The following is a 9,435-nucleotide window of genomic DNA, read 5'->3' as shown; positions in this document are numbered from 1 at the left end:
TAAGATCACTTACATACTTTGTTTTTTCTGTTAATTCTTGTTACAACATTATCTAAGATAAGTGACGGGAATCCATCCACGCAAGATGCTCCTATCACAATGATTTTTTTGTTAAATGTAGTGGTTATCTTTGCAGAATCCATCCTCTATTAGATGCTTTGTTGAGCAACCCGGTGTTTCTTTTTATTCTAATGCTGCCACTGTAGATCCATCCCTTGATTGATTCCTGTAAGGCAACGATATTTCTCCTCTTTCCTTCTCTCATTTACATCTTTTAGCTGGCTGAACATTGCACTTAATTTGCCCCAAGTTTGCCGACAGAAAATAGCCTCGATTCCATAGCCAAATGGTCCCTTCTCTTGCTGTTTTCGACCCTCAAATTTCAATCAAATCCCCGTACTTCATAGCTAGCCTAAGATTCACTTATTGCAGCCACATTTTGTTGGCAAGTGGAGATCCCTCTCTGGTCTGGTAGGGCTAGATGCCAGATTGAAAGATTGGTCTATGGTTACCTTGGAACTGGCTCTTCTCAGCCTTGAGGTTCATTCTGAGTGCTAACAGCGTACACATGCGAGTTAGCTACATTGAAGTAGCATATATAAATCTAATTATGAAATGAAAAATTATTGATTTGTAAATACTGATTCACACCCCCCCCCCCCCAAGTATTTTTCCCAACAAAGTGAGATTGATCAATAGGAAAATATCCTTGAAGTTTCTGAGACCAATCTCTGCTAAAAAGAAAGCCATAATATTATGTTATATCAGCTACCACTATGTCAATGAATTGATGAACCCTTGGATCCGATGATAATGTAATAAGTACATTATTGAGCTCACCAACTACTTATACTTCACTTCTATCCAATTATATGATCTTATAAATTGTTTTCCCTAGGGTGGCATTGATGTTTTTGCAAACTAAAAATGGCATGATGTTAGCTGATGCATTAGAATCCACCAAACAAGTATGCACATTGTAATTAAAAATTCCAAAGGTGAGTAAAAAAGGTGGAGTTTGTGATATTCCATTAGTAACAGTTTTTATTATAACCTTCTCACTCTCTATGGCCTTTCCTTGAGCTCGTGATATGATATTATCATAATTGGAAGGGGTAGGTGTGGAAATTCCTTCTAGATTCAATTTGCAGATTGTAATATGCTAAAACAATTGACTTGAATCTACTCTACTCATTAGTGGAAACAATAAAAGATCGATGAAATCATGAAGCATATAAGAGAAAGAATTCAATGACACATAACACAATAATTTTCTAGGGAAGTCCACAACTAAAAAAACATGCCATCTGTATATTTCATTAGTCAAATAATCTAGATGAATACAATATGATTTAACCAACCTTGAGCTCAAACTGCACAAGTATTTTCTATCCTCTACCTGACTGATTTCTTTTGGCCAATACTTAGCCAAATTTCCAAGCCTCCAAGCTCCTAATTCCTTGCTCTCACAAGCTCCATGAACAAATTCGTGCTTCCTATTTCTTGGTCTCACCAACTCGTGTTCACCAAAATAGTAATTAAACTTGTGCCTTTATTCCTCCTTTTAAAGGAAATTCAAATGGTTAAAATTAGTGAGTTTTCTAATTAAGGAATGATTTATTTTAGGCCTTCTTCTAACTGCATGCACCATCAATTTAATTTAGATGATTTTACAATTGATAGTACACTGTCCCTGAACTCCAGTCTCAATTGGGTATTTCTATGATCTAACATGCATGAGTTAATTATGACTGAATCTTCATTTTATTGGTTTATTACTGCAGGCAATACCCTACTACTACATGATGCACACCATTACTGCAGGTTAAACCCTAGTATTGTAGGTTACATCCCACTGTTCGATAGGAAATAACACACTATACAATAGGAAACACCACACTCAACTGTAGGTTACACCCTACTACTACATGTTACACCCCACTACTGTAGGTTACACTCCACTACTGGATCTCCCACTAATTCCTCCATTAGTTGGCACTAGTTTATTTGACTTTAACTTAGTTAGATTGAATTAAATATTTACAACTCAAAATAAACTCAACCAGGGCTCCTATAATGTATGAAACACTCTACATGACTCTAGTTAGACCCTCAACTAAAATTAACTGAGCCATCTAAGTCAAATTAACTTAGTTAACTAATACAAGTTGTTATGAGATGCAAAATTACAATTTAATTCATGGAAAAATTAAATCAAGATATTTCTTGATGTTATTTTAACATTTCTTGTTGCTATTTTCAACACTCCCTCTCAACAAGAAAGGGATTATCTTCTACCTCGATCTTGTCTCTATGAAATGTTCTGTATGCAACACTTTTTACTATTATAGTTTCTACTGCAATTAAAAAGAATCTAAAAAAAATAAACTGAATCAACTGTGTCTACAACTGTCTATTGGGAAAAAATGGTGGTGCTGCTACTCTGCTACTGAGCCTCCTACTATGGTGTCAAATCTTCTTTGCACTCCTTAGTATTTGACTTACATTGATCCTCCTGCTACTGAATACTATGGGCCCCCATAACAAGGTAATGATCCATGAGAAAAGAAACCTCAATGGACCCTACCCAAATTTTGAAACTCTTGGACTAAGGTTTCATATTGCCCCACCTCACACTTTGAGGCATAATTGCATGCATGGAAGAATTTGATCCAGTCATACTACTATTGCTACTGCTCAGTTGTTGCTTCTACACTGCTATTGCAACTATTGCAATAATGAGTTTGATATCCCCAGATCTTGAAGTACTAGCTTCCATAGGGTTGCTCCCTTTGAAACTAGACTCCCTCTAAGTCTCGATCTCCCTATGGGAAATATCTCTACCCCTCAATCTACCAATATTAATGATCACAACTCCTCTTTCTGTCACTAAACATTGGATCATAGATCTGCCCACTAGCAACCTTCTAGCTCCATAAAGAAGTATGCACATAGGATCTTATAGATCTACCGTGAACAAGAGCTCCATCAATCTGCAAGTACAACTTGGAATTCTTCTCTTCTATTGTGATTTTAGCTCTGACACCATGTCGATATTTCTACAGATATAGCTCTTATACCATGAAGAAATTTCTATAAATCTAGCTCTGATACCATGTAGAACTTTCTACAAATAGAGCTCTCATAACATGTAGAAATTTCTACAAATATAGCTCTAATACCGTGTAGAAATTTCTACAAATCTAGCTTTGATACCATGTAGAAATTCCTTGTAGATTCAAACTATATATTATAATATGTTATAATAATTGAGTTGAATCTACTCTACTCATTAGCGGAAACAATAAACAATCGATGAAATCACAAAGCACATAAGGGAAAGGATTTAATTACACATAACACAATAATTTTCCGAGGAAAGCCACAACTAAAAACCCCTGATATCTGTATATTGCATTAGTCAAAGAATCTGTATGAATACAATATGCTCAGCTCAACCTTGAGCTCAACCTACACAAGTATTTTCTATCCTCTGCCTGATTGATTTCCTTTGGCCAATACTTAGCCAGATTTCCAAGCCTCCAAGCTCCTAATTCCTTTCTCTCAAAAGCTCCATGCACAAACTTGTGCTTCCTATTCCTTGGTCTCACCAAATCATGCTCACCAAAACAATGATTAAACTTGTAACTTCATTCCTCCTTTTAAAGGCAATTTGAGTGCTTAAAATTAGTGAGTTTTCTAATTAAGGAATGATTTATTTTAGGCCTTTTTATAATTGCTTGCACCATCAGTGTAACTTGGATGATTTTACAACTGATAGTACACTGCCCTTGAACTCCTATCTCAACTGGGTCTTTCTCCGATCTGACATGCACAAGTTAATTATGAGTGAATATTTAGTTTATTGGTTGATCACTGCAGGCAACACCCCACTACTACAGGTTGCACCCCATTACTGTAGGTTACACTCCACTACTGTAGGTTACACCCCACTACTACAAGTTACACCCCACTAATGTACCTCCCACTAATTCCTCCATCAGTTGGAACTAGTTTAACTGACTTTAACTTAGTTAGACTAAATTAAATAATTACAACTCAAAATAAAATCAACCAGGGCTCCTATAATGTAGGATACACTCTACATGACTCTAGTTAGACACTCAACTCGAATTAACCGAGAAAACTAAGTCAAATTAATTCAGTTAACTAATACAAGTTGTCATGAGATGTGGAATTACAATTTAATTCCCAATTTAATTTAAGGAAAAATTAAATCAAGATATTTCTTGATGCTATTTTTAACATTTCTTGTTGTTATTCTCAACAGTAGGACCATACTGAATTTGAGTAGAAAAAGACTCAAATGTTTGACGTATAATATCTCTCGGTTGAGGAATTTGACACATATCATACATTGTCACATTAGCCTTTGTCTTCTTTAGGTCATCAATAATAATGTATTCCATTAACCCATCTTCATGTTTACCCTTAGTTGGATGTTTTTGAAGGAGTGGTTAATGAAGGGCTATTTATTTCTATGACAATATTTTCATTACTATCAACATTCCCCTATGTATCTTTTGTTGGTTGATTATTCTTGGCTAAAGAATTTAAAATTTGATTATTGATCTTCAGGGGGAGTATCTGCCTCAACAAATATTTAATCCTTTTGTGAGGACTTGAACCAGATACTGGCCCTTAACTTCATAAATTATAGGATTTGGTGTCCTTAGCTAGTCGCATTTTTCCAATAGACACTTATCCAGTTGGTTGGGTTTCTCTATCAACCACTAGATCTACTAATAACATTAATGAACTTACTGTGGAATCATCGTCACTAGAGGGGATTCTTCTTCTATTGGCTCTTCAATTTTATCTTCGGTGAATGGTTGGTCCAAAACTTGGTTAATCGCATTAGTCATTGCATTAATCCACTTTGGGAAAGTATTTTCTGAATGATTTTCTTGATGAAATCTATAAAAATTATCCATGCCCAATTCTTGAAAATTCAAATTCATGTTAGAGATTTGTATCGATTTGGTTGGGGGATTTTTTTTTTTCATTTAAAGAATGGCCTATGAGACTTACTACTCGAAAATATTTCCCCAACACTCTTCCTCAGATTAGTAAATTTAATGGTTGATTTGTTCACCATATTTACTACACTCTCCAAATATGTTTCCTTCTTCTACGAAGGTTTGCTTTGTGTTGGTTGAGGTTTTTTCCCACCAGCCTTGGGATCATATTGAGAGTTGTGTACACAGATATAATCATATCTTTCTTTGCTAACAAGGCTTTGATCAATTTTTCTCCAAATGAAGCTTTCTTAGCTCTTGTCACAAAAATAATTATTACATGCCATTTTCTCACACTTATGCAAAAGGCCTTGAACCTGGATATCTCACCATCCATTACTGTTTGCATCAATTCCCTACAAGGCCAAAAGAAAAAATATTTCCAAAATTTATAAGAATTGTGGATTACATTAGCTAAAAACCCTAATTTAAGACTCCATTGCACTTATTGTCTTGACGTAGTCTGATGGCGCAGGTTGCACACATGCAACTTGTGCTGGTCATCGCATGTTGTCTTTACAAAAATCTTGATCAATTGGAGGTAGCACCACTGTTATCGAAGATTGGTTTGAGATGAGGATACCATTAGGTACACATCAAAGAAGAGGACATATACAAGATTGCTTTTAGGACCAGGTATGGACATTCTGAGTTTGTTACGATTCCTTTTGGTTTGACTAATTTCCCAACTACTTTTATGTGCTTTTTGAATAGTCCATTATGCCCTTATCTAGTCAAGTTTTTTATTGTATTCATTGATGATATAGTTATATAATCTAATAATGAGGAAGTGCATACTAAGCATTTTGCAGTAGTGTTGAGATTGCTAAGAGAGAATCACTTGTATGCCAAGCTTAGCAAGTGCAATTTTTTTCACATAGAGGTACATTACTTGGGACATGTTGTTTCCAAGGAAGGCATAGAAGTGGAATGAAAAAAGATAGGGGCTATCATGGAGTGGGAAGCTCCTAGAAATGTGGATGAAGTCAGATCATTAATGGGGTTAACATGTTACTGCAAGAGGTTCATCAAGAACTTCTCACGGATCTCATATCCCATCACATCATTGCAAAGGAAAGGTAATAAATTTGAATGGATAGAAGACTGTGGAACCAATTTTGAGTAGTTGTAGTAGTTGTTGACAAATGCTCCAATTATTAGCATATCTGGGTACACAGTTCATGGTGTGTACAAATGCTTGCAAAAGAGGACTTGGTGGAGTCTTGAGGCAGGAGGGATAGGTAGTGTGCTAGGAGTCCAGGAAATTGAATGAGCACGAGTAGAAATATGTGACTCATGATCTTGAGTTGGCAGCTATTATTCATGTCTTGAAGATGTGGAGGCATTATCTTCTTGGCATGAGGTTTTTATTGATAAGTGATAACAGTGGGTTGAGGTACTTGTTTGACCAACTGAATCTAAATTCCAGGCAATCTAGATGTTTTGATACCCTTAGTGAGTTTAACTTTGAGATCATATACATCAAGGGTAAGGAGAAAGTGGTGTCAAATGCTCTCTGTAGGTGAGTACATATAAACAATGTTGCAACAGTGAGCTCGTATGGGACAAATTTACTGGATCAGATCTTACATGCTGGAGATTAGGATGATAGGTACATGGAGCTTAGGAACAGGTTACAACAGGGTATAGGTGATCAGGATGTGTATTGTCCTCTCACAACAAATGGTTTGGTGAGATTCAGGGACAATATATATGTGCCAGATGACAGTGGCTTATCTTGAGGGAGTTTCATGACAAGCCATATTAAAGTAACCAAAGATATCAGTAGATGTTGACTGTATGTGTCAAATTTATTGGAAGGTGTACCAAAAACACTTCACTAGGTGAAAAGTGACCCTAACAACAAGTTGATAGATGCTAGCGATTTAGATTTGTAATTAAAATGGAAAACTTGCAACAAAAGTATAGACGATCCAGAATAGAAAGCGATAGTAAAATATCCAATGCAATAACCCAAATGGAAAGACTTTAGTTGAATAAATCTTTTATTAAAAACACCTGGCGAAGGAAATCTATAGATGGGTCTGTAAGTCCCCCTCCATGGGATGGTTCCTTTGATGTCCTTGACGCTTCAGAAAATGATCTTCTCTCTCAATATGTGAAAAACCCAAACAAAATGTGGAGAACTCGAAATGGGAGCTCAAAGAAAAAAGATGATAATGGTGACAATGATTATGACCATAGTGAGGAATGAATGAAAAACTATCATATTTATAACAAAGTATTGAGTTAATCTCGAAAATGGAGAATAATAAAACAATATTAACAAAATTAAGACCTAACCACTTGGAATACTTTATTATATTTATTTGAGAGGGAAAATATATTTAAAATGGTTAAATATATTTATTTAGAAATAATTAACAAATAAAAGGGTTTATTAATTATTTTGTGAGAATGAATGTCGTGAATGTCGTGAAATAAAAATAATTATTAAATAGTGATTTATTTAAATATTCCTAAGGGATTTAGTCAAATGCGACAAAGAATAATTATTTAAATAATGATTTAATAATTATTCCTTGAGAAAATTAAATAAATAATGATTTATCTAATTAGTCTCATGGATTTTTCGATTTAAATCATAAAATAATTTAATAAAAATGGTTTAGTAAATTATTTTCCACAGTGAAAGTGATTTTACTATGGCAAAATTAAATCTACATGGTGTATTTTGATCCACCTAGTTAGAAATGGCTACGTGATCATTTTTTGGTGATAACATTGACAAAAAATGAAGAAGTTTTACTATTGGCTGAATCTAAAGAAGGAAGTAGTAGAGTTTGTAGCTAGATGTTTGGACTATTAGCAGGTGAAAGTAGAATATAAGCATCCAAGTGGGTTGCTTCAACCTATTCATATTCCATAATGGAAATGGTAGGTCATTTCCATGTTATAGGTCTTCTGAGGACATCGAGGCAACATGATTCCATCATGGTTATGGTCTACAGGTTGAGCAAGGTAGCTCACTTCATTCTAGTGAAGGCTACTTATTCAACTAGTGAGGTTGCACAGGTCTTCATGAGGGAGATAATGAGCTTGCATGGTGTTCTGAAGAAGGTTTTTCCATACATGGATGCTAAGCTAACTTCCAAGTTTTGGAAGGAGTTTTTTGCAGGTTTGGGGATAGTGTTATGAACCAACTCACAAAAGATAGAAAAGATAGATCAACGACTTCAAAATCAACCTCTTCGAGGGGGCAACCTCATTTACATTACACAAATGAACAATTCTTGGATGATACAAATGAATAAACTTCCTTTTATATATATAGGAGTCTAAGGGGTTACAATATAATCAAAGCCGACATAATAATAATAATAATATAAGGACACAACAAGAACAATAGTGGGCTTCTATGGGGCACACTAATAACAATACAATAGGGGCACAATAATAACAATAAGGGCTACAATGACAATAGTAATGGGGGAATAACTAGTATTATAGGGACCTCACATGCCCCTCTCCTTCAAAAAAGTGTTGTCCTCAATGATTGAGTAGTTATGGATGCTTCTATATAAAATTCTCATCATCCCATGTGGAATCTTCAGCGGGTAAATTCTTCCACTTGATGAGATACTCTGAAATTGATCGATTTCGTAGCTGTCGAGTTCTTGTTTCTGTGACTGCTTCAGGTTCCAATATGATTTTTCCTTCCTCATCAAGTTCTAGAAATATTGTTTGAACTGATATCTTGTCACTTATAACCTTCTTTAAACATGAAACATGTAAAACTGGGTGCACTCAGGAAGCTCCAATTTGTATGCCATAGTACGAATCTTTTGTAACACCTGGTACAGACCATCATAATTTGGTGATAGTTTATTATCCTTCTTAGCTTGCTTGAGGGACATTTGTTTATATGGTTGTAGTCATAGGAATACCCATTCACCTACATCTAAACTTCTTTCGCTGCGACGTTGATTTGCCTATTGTTCGATTCTATTCTGCACCAAAGTGAGGTTATCCTTTAAGAGTTGGAGAACTTGTTATTGATGCTCGATGTGATCTTCCATTGCTTGAACCTTAGAATTTTCTCTTAAAAATGATGTGATAGATGGTAGATGATATCCATAAAGTGCCATAAATGGGGTCATTTTTGATGCAGTATAGAAGGAAGTGTTATACCACCATTCCGCCAGAGGCAACCATTTGACCCATTTTGTCTATTTATCAAAGACAAAGCAACAAAGATATCCTTCCAAACATTTGTTTACTATCCTAGTTTGCCCATCAGATTGAGGATGATAAGATGATCTATGAGCTAACTGAGTACCGAGACAAGAAAATAATTCTATCCAAAAATTTCCAGTGAAAATGGGATCTCTCTCACTTACAATAATATTTATGTTTCCATGTAGCTTTGAATTGT

Source organism: Pinus tabuliformis, chromosome 4_1 (assembly GCF_031772625.1).
Source record: "Pinus tabuliformis cultivar Carrire ecotype Pingquan chromosome 4_1, CPIR1, whole genome shotgun sequence".
In the NCBI taxonomy this organism is placed as follows: Eukaryota; Viridiplantae; Streptophyta; class Pinopsida; order Pinales; family Pinaceae; genus Pinus; species Pinus tabuliformis.
Note: the sequence above shows the minus strand (reverse complement) of the source record.